This window comes from Cupressus sempervirens, chromosome 4, assembly GCF_028749045.1.
Source record: "Cupressus sempervirens isolate cs-2001-9-10 chromosome 4, ASM2874904v1, whole genome shotgun sequence".
In the NCBI taxonomy this organism is placed as follows: Eukaryota; Viridiplantae; Streptophyta; class Pinopsida; order Cupressales; family Cupressaceae; genus Cupressus; species Cupressus sempervirens.
In genome coordinates, this window is record NC_143121.1 from 348,335,736 (window position 1) to 348,353,017 (window position 17,282).

Sequence of the window (17,282 nt, forward strand, 5' to 3'; positions counted from 1 at the left end):
TAAAATTCTATAATGAGTTTTCAAACCCTACCTCAAAACCATAGCTAAAATTTGAGACAATCTATGAATGCATGCAAATCTAAACCCTCTGATACTTTCAACAATTCTTTTGATCCAATTCTCAATTTTCGGTCCTAAAACCTCAACCACAGCTAAAATTTGAGATAATATATGAATGCATGCAAATCCAAACCCTCTAAAACTTTCAACAATTTTTTTGATCCAATTCCAAATTTGCTCTGCAAAATCTGTCTAACTGCAAAAAGATCTCTAGATTTCTAATAAAGAGTTCTCCCCTAAATTGGGGCTTTGATTGTGCAATCATGAGAGGGAACTCACTTATCAATTATTATTTATTACTTTATTACCTTTTACTTTTTAATGCACAACTCTTTTAGATATTTAATTACAAAATATCTTACTTTAAATAATTAACTTTATCTCTTTAATTAATTTTCGAAGCATTTTTAATAATATATTTATTAATTCAATTAATAATATTATTTAGAGTTTATTATTAAAATAAAACTCCTAAATAATTATCATTAAATTAAATAAATATAACTATGCCACAATTAGAACTATAACTTTATCTTTAAATTTCATTCTTATATATTTTATTTTCCTCCACTTTATTAATTAATATAAGCACTAATTAAAACATAATTTATTATTTAAATTAATAATAATAATCAAATCTCATTGTTCAAATGCAACTCTAATTTAATTATTATTAAATAAAAAATGATAATAAAGCAATATTAAATCTTAAATATTTTAATTCTCTTTTTGTCCACCTTCTTAAATTAGGCTTTTAAATTAAATCTTTTAAACTGAAGTATACATTTAATTAATTAAATATCATCATATTCTAATTTCTTTTTAACCAATTTTCAAAATTTAGATTTCCAAATTCAGACTTCTAAATTTAGATTAATACTTTTAAATTAAAGCACATATTTAATTAGTTTTTAAATTAATTAAATATTCTCATGCTTTAATATTTTCTTTTTAATCAAATAATATTTAATTATATGACTAACCCAAAATTTTATAATTAAATCATTTACCAAATAAATCACATAGCAAAATCCACATAAAACTAACATTACCAAAATAGACCAAAGCTCAAAAACAAATGACACAAACAAAAATAAACTCACGGGGTTAAAAAGGGTGAAAAGTTAGTTACGAGTCCTCTTGGCAAGACAAGTATTTAGGCTATGGTTGGGATTAGATTTGAATATTATCTCCCCATTCTTACCATTGAGTTATTGTGATACAGCACACTCATCCTAGCAATTCAAAGAAGTTGATTCCCATTACCTACATTCTACATAAAATATGAGCATGTGCATGTATATAAATATATCTAAACTAAACAAAAAATTGTAGGGAGTAGTACATCATGTAGATCTTGACTAGTAGGTGACTACAACTCCCTCCCTTAACCACATTAAACACAACAAACATAAAGATAAAACAGATGCATGCACCATACACATGCAAGTATGGGGTAAGTACCATAATAATTACAAGTCAAACATCAAATGCTCAGATAAAATAATGCATCATTATGAATATGAAGTAATCATCATTAAAGTATCATTTGTTATTGCTATGAAAAAAATCACATTTATTAACTATGAATTATTAAAGTGTCATTAATGCATCAGTAACCATAATTATTAAATAACATATGCAATATAGTCAACTAGGTAATTCTTTATTGGTATAGATGTAATCCAAGTCATTAAATAATATCATAATAATAAATCTGATATCTTTGAAACTAACACATGCATGAAATAGGTATAAAAGAGTTTGGTAAATATAATGGAAAAACAAACTATGGGTGGTCATTAGATCCACCCCCCCTAGAATTAGGCTTACTCTTGAAAGCCTACTACAATGACTAGGATAACTAAAAGTAAAAGAGTATTATCTACAATGTCAAACAAAGGATCATTTAAGAAACTAATAGAAATAAATTAACTATGTGTACACTTTTAGTCATTTAGAGCAATATGATTTTGGTTTAATAATAAACCGAAAAACATATTGATCCAACATTCATCTTTTTAACAAATACATAAACAGATCCCCTAAAACACTATAAAAAAAAGATCAACATCTCTTAATCCATCAAAAAATATAAAATTTATAATGTATAGACATGAATCGAAAGTTAAGAACAAAAATGTTACGAGTTTCCAAGTTCCATGCTCAAAAGTTCCACTCTTATTTTTTTTTTTGTCAAACAATTTATGTTCAAATATTATGTTGATAAATGTTTATTGTTTAAATCATGTTGCAAGTTTAACTACTTGCAAACTTATGGTGCATAATATGCCTAGAATTCTTAATGTTGAAACTCAAGCTCTGATACATAGACATAAATTAAAAGTCTAAAACATAAATGTTATGAGTTTCCAAGTTTCATGTTCAAAAGTTCTATCACTTTAGAGTTTGTTGTTCAATTATTTGGTTTCAAGTTTAATGTCAATAAATATTTACTATTTAATCTTATTGTATGTCTACTAATTGCTCAAGCAGTGGCACACAATATGCCCAGAGTTCCTAGTGTTGAAACTTGGTTCTGATACAAGATGTAACACCCCACTTGGGAACCCAAGAGAAGTAAACCTATTATGAAAGAATGCTTACTGAACTATTTTTTAAAAGTTCAAGCACCATCAAGGTAATATTAATGCTGAAGCAATATGAAAAAACATATAAAAGCCACAAGCAATTACAAATATAGTTTCAATTCCTCAAGGGCTCCTTTATGCGGAGTCACATTGAGAAGTTTATATCAATTTGTTCAAGTCTTAAGTACAATACCTCATGATCATAAATAAGTAACAGATACATAATCTCATAAAAAAATGTATAAGTATAACTAATACAATGAAATTACATTCATCAATCAACACATACTACACATGTTGCAAGGTATGTGAGAATAGATCTAGTACATCAAATTATATGATAACGTCAATATGTCATCCGAATAGAAGTCTCCAGGATAGAAGTAAGAATGATAAAGGTACATTTGCATCATCAAACATCCAAGAAATGACAATATGAGGGGACCCAAATGGTAAAAGACACTACCTCCCAATCATGTGGTTACCTAACCAGCCTTCTATTCTCACTAAATAGGAAAGGTAATGAACAATCCACAAATGACTAATCAAACATAAAACATTACTAGACAAGGAATCCTAATAACCAAAACTACCTCAAGGGTATACAACCTACTCAAAAAGGATAGATAATCCAAATAGAATGAACACTCAACCTAATTCCATTATCACATGACAAAATAACATACATACACCAAGTATATAAATCAAATACCAAAATCAAAAGATAAAACCAACAAATATATACACCTCAAGTCAAAAACCACATGTCAAAAGTACATCATCCACGAATCACCAATCACCATTAATCAAAGTAAAGAAAACCACATTAAGTACATCCAACAATAAGTATACCACTAGAGGTACAAATAAAATCTAAAGAGGACACTTAGGGAACATTCTAGGGAGTGTCAACACATACCCAAACTACTTGAGTTACCCTGGATTGATCTCTCAAAAGACCCCAAATCCTCAAACATTGAGTTACCCTGGACTGGTTACTCTGAACCTCGAACCCTCAATGTGACACATGAAAAACTAGAATACCCTCTCAAGAAGATAAGGAAAACAAGTGATACCACTCACTAGGTATCATAACATTCCCCTCCTTAGCATGTACAAGCACTCAAGTCTTGGGTAGGACAAGTATCTCTAATTTATCATTTTACTATATTTTCCCAATATATTAATTATTAGATTATTACTCATTACATAACTTATAATAGAAGACCTAGTCCCAGATACCATCCTACAACAGTACAAGGTACTGAGTCCAGTTCTATGTTTAGGTTTAAGTAAAATTTCCAGTTTTGAAACTAAGTGTTGAAGTATGAAAAATATTCAAGTAACAGTTTGAGTCTTGTTTCAATTCACCTAGATCAAGTTTGGAAAGTTACACTTAATAGTTCATAGTCCTAGTTGTTCTAGAATACCCAGAGCTCCCAATGTAGAAACTCGAGCTCTGATACCAAATGTAATGCCCCGCCAAGGGATCCAAAGAATTAACCTAGAATTTCACTAAGTTTAGTAGCATTTTTCTTTTTCATGATAGTAAACATCACATATAACTTATGCACAATAACTAAAGGAATAGCAATGTCCATCTGATAATAAACATAACACAAATAATAGATTACATTCTTTAAGATCCCTTAACATTGAATCACATACATGAATCCATCTAGTACAACATCCTCATGAAATGATAATGATAAGGCCAATGTTTATACATTACATTTCAAATGCTCATTCATCCACTGTACATGCCACAGGGTATGACAAGCTCAAAAATATACATACATAGAATAAGGTACATCATCCTATTCTAATCCATGATACATCAAAGTAGAGATAATCACATGATACACATGATACATCATCATAGAAGTCATATACATCCATCATAAAGATCAAACATAATAAACTAAGTGCATGGTTCCTCCCAACCGTCAATAGCATCATTAGACCATCGTGGATCCTAGCCATCCCTCCGTGCGTAACATTCCCAAATCACTGAAGAGATCATCGGTATTACATAGTAGGAATGTCACTCCTAATATATACAACATCATATGTAGAAAGTAATCTGACATGCAAATAAAAGCATAAGATAACATCATCTAACATATGCTAATCACCAATGGAAAAGGATACATATCCACCATCATGAAGGACGCATCAGCCACGATGTCTTAATGAATCTCAAAATGATAAGAGTGGAAAATACACTACCACCCAACCACGTGGTACCTAAGTGGTCCACTCCCACCATGCTAAGGAGATAATCTCAAGTCCCAAGCAGGCTATCAATATCACATAGCACATATCTCTATAAGTCTAGGAATCCTAAAAGTATACTAACTCAAAGGTTCCATCACACAAAATCTAACATCTAATCCCAGAGGCACACAATGACATGTAGGAACCTACTATGCAAGCGGGAAAGTGTCATCGCAATTATCATGTACAAGTTACGCTGGCAGTTAGCTAAACTCCACGGGTCCATACTAATTTCATGCGGCCACTAGTATCCTCTCAAACTGATGAGGCATACTATGGAATGCAAGGTCGCACCCATGCATCTCACTACTCCCATCCTAGCCTGTACAAGCACTCAAGACATGGGCGAGAACAAAACACTTATCCTTTTAGGTTCATTCTGTTAGTATTAGGTTTGAATATTATCACTTATTAATCCAACTTACAATGAGTTACCCTGGCAGCCTCTTAGGGCCCCGACCCCCATTGCAAGCCACTTCCCATCACTACATGCAGATATCCTACCCTAATGCTCATGGACTCATAAATCTCAAAATCACAAAAGATAATCCATAAAATCATCAAATATGCATAAAAGCATCAAATCTCCATGAGCTAACAACCATAGAAAATCATGACAACAACAGCTCTCTATTGGCAACTAAAGTATCACTGATAACCAAATATCCAATGGTTCTCAATAACCAAAATATATCTCAATCATACTGATCAAAGACTCCAAAAATGGTTGAGTCAAACATGTCACAACATGACATCATCAAAAATAAATTCACATTACAGTCCCATCATGGCGACTAGAAAAATAACCAAGGATAACTGATCGATGACCAAAATAATGGTTAAGTCAAGTGTCTCATACATAAGAATCTCAACTATAACAATCAGTAATCACAATCAATACATAGAGCATTCCATCACATAACCATGGTTAGGTTTGTAAAGATTGAGATTAAAATATCATCATGACATCACAATCACATAACTCCGAAGCCTCTGGTAGACATCCTATACTGGTCAACACTAGTCAACCCAAAACCCAAAACAGTAGCATTAAGAATACACAATGTAAACACATGTTTTGGTTTTACAACTTGAATTTAAATGTAGAGATCTCAGTTTAAATTTCCAAGTCTGAAGAATGAATTTGAAGGAACATTTATATATGAATACAAATCCATTCTTTAATTATAATTTCAATCCAAACGTCACCCTTCCAAATCCATTTTAATAAAACAATTAATTTTAATCATGAGCCCTTGATATATACCAATTAACAAATTCATAATTATAAAACATATAATTATATTTACATATTATATACATAGTTATATATATATATATATATAAATATAAATATATACATATAAAGACATATATGAATATATAAATTATTTATCATTTAACAAAATCAATTTAAACAAATTCGATTAATGCCAAAACGAATATGGCAAACATTTAAAAAAAAAAAAAACAACACACACATTAATAATATAACCGCTGGTATGCAGGATCCTGCAGTTGCAGGGCCTGCGGCGTCAGTGGTACTGCGTACCACTGCCATCGCAGTACCTACGACGGGGTACGTTGTGTCCGCAGTGGGGTGCGGGCCTTGTCCCACCCTGACTCAATGCTTAAAAATGTTTATTCTTTTAACAATCGCTACGCGATTTTCAATTGCGATAAACGTTAATTAAAACATTTTCGCCCACGGGTATGTAATCCGTTTTTTTTAACAACATATATATATATATATATACAGCATTAAAATATCACAACATATGAGCGTATATACATATATATATATATATATATATAATTGCATATATATATGTATGTATGTATGTATGTATGTAAAAAAACAAATTGACAATATATGAATACAAACTTCAATTTTCAGAATTCCTCCATAGACCTTTAATCTCCAAAAAATTTTCAATAATTAATCTAATGGGTTTGACTATAAATTTCAACCCTAGCCCCGTTTTTTTTTTTTTTTTTTTTGATCCATGCATATAAAAACTCTCAAATAAATTAATCTACCCATATTGAGATTGCACAGTAAATTATGAAAATTCTTCAGAAGACATATGGAAGACACGAAGAAGACAGGAAATGCATGATGTGAAAATAGCATAAGTAAAAACACAAGAATCTACACGGGTTCTGATGCTAAATTGCTTTTCCTCAGAAAACCTGCAGAGCAAGCTCCCTTCTTCAGAATTCTCGAATCCTCCAATGCTCCAATTGCACTCCAAATGCTATCACTAAGCTTCTAGGAATGCTTGAATATAAAGAGCTTTCAGGAAACATCTAGAATGCTTCTAGAAACAATTGGAAGGTGTCACCAACTAAGCATGAATTTTTTACAACCTTTTTGATGAGCCATAGGGTTGTAGACACCATGTGCTTAATTGATGCACTAACCCCCGTGTTGTTGACACATGAAAAATAGAGAAGTGCGTTAATTCCCATGCAAGCTTATAACTCCAATTCACTTTTTATATAATTTCTATTTAAATATTTATAACTTTCATTTTAACTTTATAACTTTTATTATTATTATTTATTTATTACTTTATTATTATTTTATTATTATTATTAATTTTAATTTCTAATTTTCTTTTAATTCTTTTTCCTTAATAATTCACATTTAATTTATTACAATCATAATATCAAATAACATGATATTTTATATTAATCTTCTCAAATAATTATTTTATTAATTAAATCCATTTATTAAGACTTAATTAATAGAAAATTCACCATAGACCTCCAAGATAAAATATGAAAATCCATCATAGAGCAAATCACTCAAAATCAGTCTAAAGGGTTAAAAATCACGAATCATGTCATCCGACACATTCGGTGGGTAAAATATCCAGATACTTGTCCTACCTCACTAGGACAATTGGCTTAAAGGTTTAGGATTTGGACTTGAGAATTTATCTCCCTTCTCTTATCATTGAGATAGTATAATAGGGTACGCTCATCCTGGCAATTCAGAGAAGTCGATACTCGGTACCTGCAACCTGCAGAAAAAAATCATGCATGTACATACAATATATATAATGCTAAGCTAAATAGACAATGGTAGGAAGTGGTGCATCGTGTAGATCCTGACTAAGCAGGTGACTATGACTCCCTTCCTTAACCACATCAGAAATGCCATACAATTAAGAAAACAAGCACACCATACACATGCAAGTATGGGGTAAGTATCCATAATAAAACACATAAGATAATAAACCATCCATCTAATCATCAATAATAACTGAAAATAGTATAATGATCATCATGTATGCATGAAATGTAAAATCTAATTAATCTCATCATATAACCACTGAATCCATAACATAATGTCTGATAGTGTCAAAACAATACCACTAATCTATCAACATAAGACTAGCCTATCATAGTCTGATAATAACAACAACAATGTCCAGAAAAGATGTGAATGAGGGTAGGCACTACATCCACCCCCCCTTGGGTTAGGCTTACTCCTGGAAGCCTACAAACAAGTAGGGATATAACTCCCTCAATCTAGCTGCATCCTCCCAAGTAGCTGAAGAATCATCAGTAGGGTCCCATTGGACCCTTACCTGCTCGATGGTTCGACCCCTGAGGGTCAACTCCCGCTACTCCAAAATATGAACCGGCTCCAAAGCCAGCTGCCCATCCTCTACCTGCAACACATTCCAATCAAGAACATGTACAATATTAGGAATATACTGCCGAAGCACTGAAACATGGAAAACATCATGAATGCGAGCTAGGCTGGGCGGTAGAGCAAGACGGTAAGCAACTGGGCCAATCCTCTCCAAAATCTCGAACGGTCCCACAAAGTGAGGTGCTAGCTTAGAACCCTTTCCATATCGGATCAGACTCTTTTGCGGTCGCACTCTCAAGAAAACCTTATCACCCACAGCAAACTGCTTATCAATCCTATGAGCATCGGCATACTTCTTCTGCCTATCTTGTGCTGTAGTCAAATGCTCATGGATATGCACTACCTGTTGCTCCATATCACGAAGCATCTTAGGACCCAACAGGATGCGATCCTCAAGACTGTCCCAACTCAATGGTGTACGAAAAGGACATCCATATAATGCCTGAAATGGTGCCATACCAATAGAACTATGATACCCATTATTGTAAGAAAACTCTACTAAGTAGAGATAATCCTCCCAATGTGTCTGCCTATCCATCACATACATCTGTAACATATCCTCCAAAACCTGATTTACCCTCTTTGTCTGACCATCAGTCTCTGGATGATATGCCGAACTGAAGTTTAATTGCGCTCCAAGCTCATGCTACAATGATGTCCAAAATGCAGATGTGAATATAGGATCCCTGTCAGAAATGATCTTTCTAGGAATACCATGTAATCTCACAATATCATGCATAAAGACATTAGCTACAAAAGCTGCTGTGTAGGAAGACCTAATCGGTGAAAAATGTGCCACCTTAGTCAATCGATCAACGGTGACCATGATAGCATCATGACGCCGAATCGTCATAGGTAATCCCACAATAAAATCCATGGAGATGATATCCCACTTCCAAGAAGGAATGAGATTAGGCTGCAAAAGTCTAGTTGGGTGCTAATGTTCTACCTTAACTCTTTGACACTCAAGGCACCTAGCCACAAAATCAGCAATATCTCGCTTCATCCCAGACCAAAAGAACAAATGTCTCAAATCAGCATGCATCTTCTTGACACCTAGATGTGTTGAGTAAGGTGTACGGTGGGCTTCTGCTAGTATCAAGGTGCGAAGCTCATCCGAAAATGGCACATAAATCCTCCCCAAATGTCTCAGAAGACCATCTGACTCTTGAATGTAACCTGCAAACTTACCTTCCAAAGATCTTCCTGAATCAATCTCTCTACACACTTCTTGATACCAAGAATCCGTAGGAAGTGCCTGAAGAATCTGACTCCTCAAATCCACACTAAGAGTCATCGATGATACCACATGTCTCCTATGACTCAAAGCATCCGCCACCACATTCTCCTTACCCTGAATGTACTTAACCTCAAAATCATACTCGCATAGAAACTCCATCCATCGCCTCTGGCGAGCATTCAAATTAGGCTGAGTAAAAATGTACTGAAGACTATGATGATCGCTATGTAGCTCAAATCTGTGCCCCAACAAGAAATGTCTCCACCTTGTCAAAGCATGAACTACTGCTGCTAACTCAAGATCATGTGTAGGATAATTTAACTCATGATCCTTGAGCTTGCATGATTCATACGCAATCACCCGTCCATTCTGCATTAACACTGTCCCAATCCTTTCAAGAGAAGCATCTGTACATACCATGAAATCACCTTCTGGATCTAGTACAACTAGTATCGATGCACTGGTCAAAAGCTCCTTGAGCTTCTGAAAAGCTTCCTCACATTTCTCTGTCCATATGAACTTCTTTCCTTTTCTTTGAAGAGAAGTGATAGGATGTGCTATCCTAGAGAAGTTTTGGACAAATCTACGATAATAACTGGCTAAACCCATGAAACTACGAATCTTTGACACATTAGTCGGTGTAGGCCAATCTATTATCGCCTAAATCTTTGTAGGATCCACTGAAATACCATCACCTGAAATAACATGCCCTAAATACTGAATCTTCAATTTGAAGAATTCACACTTAGCTACATTAGCATAAAGCTGATTGTCCTTTAAACACTACAATACCAACCGCAGGTGTTCCTCGTGCTCCTTCTGAGTCTTAGAATATATCAATATATCATCAAGAAACATGAGTACAAACCTGTCCAGATAAGATCGGAACACACCATTCATCAAACTCATTAAAATTGATGGAGCATTAGTCAATCCAAAAGGTACCACTATGAACTCATAATGCCCATAATGAGTTCAAAAAGTAGTTTTGTGAATATTAGCTTCCTTAATGCGAAGCTGGTGGTATCCTGACTTAAGATCAATCTTGGAGAATACTGTAGCTCCCTTGATCTGATTGAATAAGTCATCAATCTGGGGTAAAGGATACCTGTTCTTAATAGTCACCTTATTCAACTGTTTGTAGTCAATACAAAGGCACAAAGAACTATCTTTCTTCTTCACAAAGAGCACTGGAGCTCCCAATGGTGATACATTGGGTCGAATGCTCCCTTTGGCCAGAAGTTCCTCTAGCTGAAGATGTAGCTCACCCAATTCTTGTGTCATCATGCGATAAGGAGCTTTAGAGATAGGCTCTGCTCCAGGAATCAGATCAATACTAAAGTCAATATCCCTCTTTGGAGGCATGCCTGGAATCTCACTTGGAAAAACATCTGCATACTCTTGCAAAATTGGGTGATCTAAAGTCTTCCTCATGGACTCTTCCTCATCAAGATCATTTACCATAAAAAAAAAATTTGACATCCCTTACAGAAACTTCACTTCAATTGCATAGCAGAAATCATCCACAGAGATATAGGCCTCGGTATCCCAACTATCTGCACATCATTCCCTTGGTCATCTTGGCACCTAATAATCTTCTTCCTACAATCTATACTGGCTCTATGAGATCCAAGCCAGTCCATGCCTAGATCCACATCATAGGAACCAAGGGGTATGAATCAAAGATCCACTGCCATATCGAAGCTTCCTAAACTAAGCCCACACTTATGAACTACAGAATCTGTGGAAACCTTAATGCCTGAGGCTAGTTCCACTTGCCAACTATGATCTTGCTTCACTGCATCTAGCTTACAATTAGAAACTATAGATGGTGAAATAAATGAATCTGTAGCTCCTGAATCAAACAATACTAAAAGAGATATACCTCTAATAGCACCTGTGGTCTCAACCACTATTCCTTGATGATCTGCCTGATGCTGATCAACTGCTGAAAAAACTCTATGAGCTCTACCTGCATCACCAACTATAGGCTCTAAAACTCTAGGTCTAGGTCCTAAAAACTGAGGTGCTCGCTGAGGGCACTGAGCTACATAATGTCCAATCTGACCACATGAAATTTTTTTTGTATTTCTGCCAGAACCTCTTCCCATAGGTGGTACATTTGATTGCTGACGACTGTTCCTACTCACAAAAGACTGGCTACTCTGAGCTAGCTGATTGGCCTGATTCTATTTATTACGTTGAGCATTACGGTTGTTCTTGGTGTTAGAACCTTTGCCACTGCCTTGAGCTTGAGAATTTGAGCCCTTTTGTTGTTGTGTCTATTGAGACTACTGCTAATACTGTTTCCCCTTAGAGAAAGAAAACTTCTTGTTACCACCTGAATTGTAGTTTCTCTTAGATCCTGATGCCGCTGGCACTCCTACAAAACCACCTTGACCAAGGTTCACACTTTTCTCAACAAGGATAGCTCGATGCACCACATCCTTGAGGGTTTTTGGTTCAAATACCTTAACTCCCCCAATAATACAGTTATTCAAACCCCTAATAAAATGTTGTGTCAACTGAGCTGAATTTTCACTGAACCCTAAAAAAGGCATAAGCTCATAAAACTTATGCTCATACTCGATCACTGACAAAGTGTACTGTCTGAGATTATGAAATTCATCAGCCCTTTGCTGTTTCCATTCCTTTGGTAGGAATTGTTCATGAAAACTCTCTAGGAATAACTCCCATGTAACACTGCTCATATCAATTCCCAACTTCTTCTCCTCTATCATCCACCAAGTGGCCCCAAAATTCTCTAGATTAGTGATCACAAACCTTTCCTTCACATTGCTGTCAAACTCCTGCATGGAAAAATTCCTATCGAGAGAAATAAGCCACTATTCGGCCACATAACCAGAACCTTGCCCATTGAAAGGCTTAACCTTGGATCTTGAAAGATCCTTCATCTGAGTGGACACAATGGACCTCTTACGTTCCTTCCGAGGACTTCTAGATCTGGGTCTATGCTCTTGTTTTGTTTGATGCACTTTAGGTTGTTCTTGAACAAGAGGTAGACATTCTAGAATAGTCTGCATCATCTGCCTCAAACTGACCTCTTCAGACTTAGCTTGGTCCTGTCTATAGCTCTGTTCCTGCTCCCTACTAGAGTGCTCTTCCCTGCTCTCTACATGAGCTGATCCCTCATGGGCAGACTCATGGACACTGATAGTTCTGCCACATCCATGACCTCTACCATGGCCTCTACCACAACGTCTAATAGAAGACCTAGTCCCAGATACCATCCTACAACAGTACAAGGTACTAAGTTTAGTTCTATGTTTAGGTTTAAGTAAAATTTCTAGTTTTGAAACTAAGTGTTGAAGTATGAAAAATATTCAAGTAACAGTTTGAGTCTTGTTTCATTTCACCTAGATCAAGTTTGGAAAGTTACACTTAATAGTTCATAGTCCTAGTTGTTCTAGAATACCCAGAGCTCCCAATGTAGAAACTCGGGCTCTGATACCAAATGTAATTCCCCGCCAAGGGATCCAAAGAATTAACCTAGAATTTCACTAAGTTTAGTAGCTTTTTTTTTTTCATGATAGTAAACATCACATATAACTTATGCACAATAACGGAAGCAATAGCAATGTCCATCTAATAATAAACATAACACAAATAACAGATTACATTCTTTAAGATCCCTTAACGTTGAATCACATACATGAATCCATCTAGTACAACATCCTCATGAAATGATAATGATAAGTCCAATGTTTGTACATTACATTTCAAATGCTCATTCATCCACTGTACATGTCACAGGGTATGACAAGCTCAAAAATATACATACATAGAATAAGGTACATCATCCTATTCTAATCCATGATACATCAAAGTAGAGATAATCACATGATAAACATGATACATCATCATAGAAGTCATATACATCCATCATAAAGATCAAACATAATAAACTAAGTGCACGGTTCCTCCCAACCGTCAATAGCATCATTAGACCATCGTGGATCCTAGCCATCCCTCCATGTGTAACATTCCCAAATCACCAAAGAGATCATCGGTATTACATAGTAGGAATGTCACTCCTAATATATACAACATCATATGTAGAAAGTAATCTAAAATGCAAATAAAAGCATAAGATAACATCATCTAACATATGCTAATCACCAATGAAAAAGGATACATATCCACCATCATGAAGGATGCATCAGCCACGATGGCTCAATGAATCTCAAAATGATAAGAGTGGAAAATACACTACCACCCGACCACATGGTACCTAAGTGGTCCACTCCCATTGTGCTAAGGAGATAATCTCAAGTCTCAAGTAGGCTATCAATATCACATAGCACATATCTCTATAAGTCCAGGAATCGTAAAAGTATACTAACTCAAAGGTTCCATCACATAAAATCTGACATCTAATCCAAGAGGCACACAATGACATGTAAGAACCTACTATGCAAGCAGGAAAGTGTCATTGCAATTATCACATACAAGTTACCCTGGCAGTTAGCTAAATTCCACAGGTCCATACTAATTTCATGCGGCCACTAGTATCCTCTCATACTGACGAGGCATACTACGGAATGCAAGGTCATAACCATGCATCTCACTACTCCCATCTTAGCCTGTACAAGCACTCAAGGCATGGGCGAGAACAAAAAACTTATCTTTTTAGGTTCATTCTGTTAGTATTAGGTGTGAATGTTATCACTTATTAATCCAACTTATAATGAGTTACCCTGGTAGCCTCTTAGGGCCCCAGCCCCCATTGCAAGCCACTTCCCGTCACTACATGCAGATATCCTACCCTAATGCTCATGGACTCATAAATCTCAAAATCACAAAAGATAATCCATAAAATCATCAAATATGCATAAAAGCATCAAATCTCCATGAGCTAACAACCATAGAAAATCATGAACACAACAGCTCTCTATTGGCAACTGAAGTATCACTGATAATCAAATATCCAATGGTTCTCATTAATCAAAATATATCTCAATCATATTGATCAAAGACTCCAAAAATGGTTGAGTCAAACATGTCACAACATGACATCATCAAAAATAAATCCACATTACAGTCCCATCATAGCGACTAGAAAAATAACCAAGGATAACTGATCGATGACCAAAATAATGGTTAAGTCAAGTGTCTCATACATAAGAATCTCAACTATAACAATCAGTAATCACAATCAATACATAGAGCATTCCATCACATAACCATGGTTGGGTTTATAAAGATTGAGATTAAAATATCATCATGACATCACAATCACATAACCCCCAAGCCTTTGGTAGACATCCTATACTGGTCAACACTAGTCAACCCAAAACCCAAAATAGTAGCATTAAGAATACACAATGTAAACACACATTTTGGTTTTACAACTTGAATTTAAATGTAGAGATCTCAGTTTAAATTTCCAAGTCTGAAGAATGAATTTGAAGGAACATTTATATATGAATACAAATCCATTCTTTAATTATAATTTCAATCCAAACATCCCCCTTCCAAATCCATTTTAATAAAATAATTAATTTTAATCATGAGCCCTTGATATATACCAATTAACAAATTCATAATTATAAAACATATAATTATATTTACATATTATATACATACTTATATATATATATATTAAAATATATAGATATAAATACATATATGAATATATAAATTATTTATCATTTAAAAAAATTGATTTAAACAAATTTGATTAATGCCAAAATGAATATGGCAAACGTTTTTTTTAAAAAAAAAACAACACACACATTAATAATATAACCGCCGGTACACAGGATCCTACGGTTGCAGGGCCTGCGGCATCAGTAGTACTACGTACCACTGCTGTCGCATTACCTGCGACGAGGTATGCTGCGTCCGCAGTGGGGTGCGGGCGTACCACTAACGCCGCTAGCCCTACAACAGGGTACGCTGCATCCGCAGTGGGGTGCAAGCCTCGTCCCACCCCGACTCAATGCTTAAAAATGTTTATTCTTTTAACAATTGCTACACGATTTTCATTTGTGATAAACGTTAATTAAAACATTTTCGCCCACGGGTATGTTATCTGGTTTTTTTAACAACATATATATATATATACACATAATTAAAATATCACAGCATATGAGCGTATATACATACATACATACATATATATATATATATATATATATATATAATTGCATATATATATATATATATATATGTATGTAAAAAAAACAAATTGACAATATATGAATACAAACTTCAATTTTTAGAATTCCTCCATAGACCTTTAATCTCCAAATATTTTCCAATAATTAATCTAATGGGTTTGACTATAAATTTCAACCCTAGCCCCGTTTCTTTTTTTTCTTTTGATCCATGCATATAAAAACTCTCAAATAAATTAATCTCCCCATATTGAGATTGCACAGTAAATTATGAAAATTCTTCAGAAGACATATGGAAGACATGAAGAAGATAGAAAATGCATGATGCAGAAATAGCATAAGTAAAAACACAAGAATCTACCTGGATTCTGATGCTAAATTGCTCTTCTTCAGAAAACCCGTAGAGCAAGCTCCCTTCTTTAGAATTCTCAAATCCTCCAATGCTCCAATTGCACTCCAAATGCTATCACTAAGCTTCTAGGAATGCCTAAATATAAAGAGCTTTCAAGAAACATCTAGAATGCTTCTAGAAAGAGTTGGAAGGTGTCACCAGCTAAGCATGGGTCTTTTCCAACCTTTTTGATGAGCCATAGGGTTGTAGACACCATGTGCTTAATTGATGCACTAACCCCCGTGTTGTTGACACATGAAAAATAGAAAAGTGCGTTAATTCCCATGCAAGCTTATAACTCCAATTCACTTTTTATATAATTTCTATTTAAATATTTATAACTTTCATTTTAACTTTATAACTTTTATTATTATTATTATTTATTTATTACTTTATTATTATTTTATTATTATTATTAATTTTAATTCCTAATTTTCTTTTAATTCTTTTTCCTTAATAATTCACATTTAATTTATTACAATCATAATATCAAATAACATGATATTTTATATTAATCTTCTCAAATAATTAATTAATTAATTAAATCCATTTATTAAGACTTAATTAATAGAAAATTCACCATAGACCTCCAAGATAAAATATGAAAATCCATCATAGAGCAAATCACTCAAAATCAGTCTAAAGGGTTAAAAATCATGAATCATGTCATTCAACACATTCGGTGGGTAAAACATCTAGATACTTGTCCTACCTCACTAGGACAATTTGGTTAAAGGTTTAGGATTTGGACTTGAGAATTTATCTCCCTTCTCTTATCATTGAGATAGTATAATAGGGTACGCTCATCTTGGCAATTCAGAGAAGTCGATACCCAGTACCTGCAACCTGCAGAAAAAAACCATGCATGTACATACAATATATATAATGCTAAGCTAAATAGACAATGGCAGGAAGT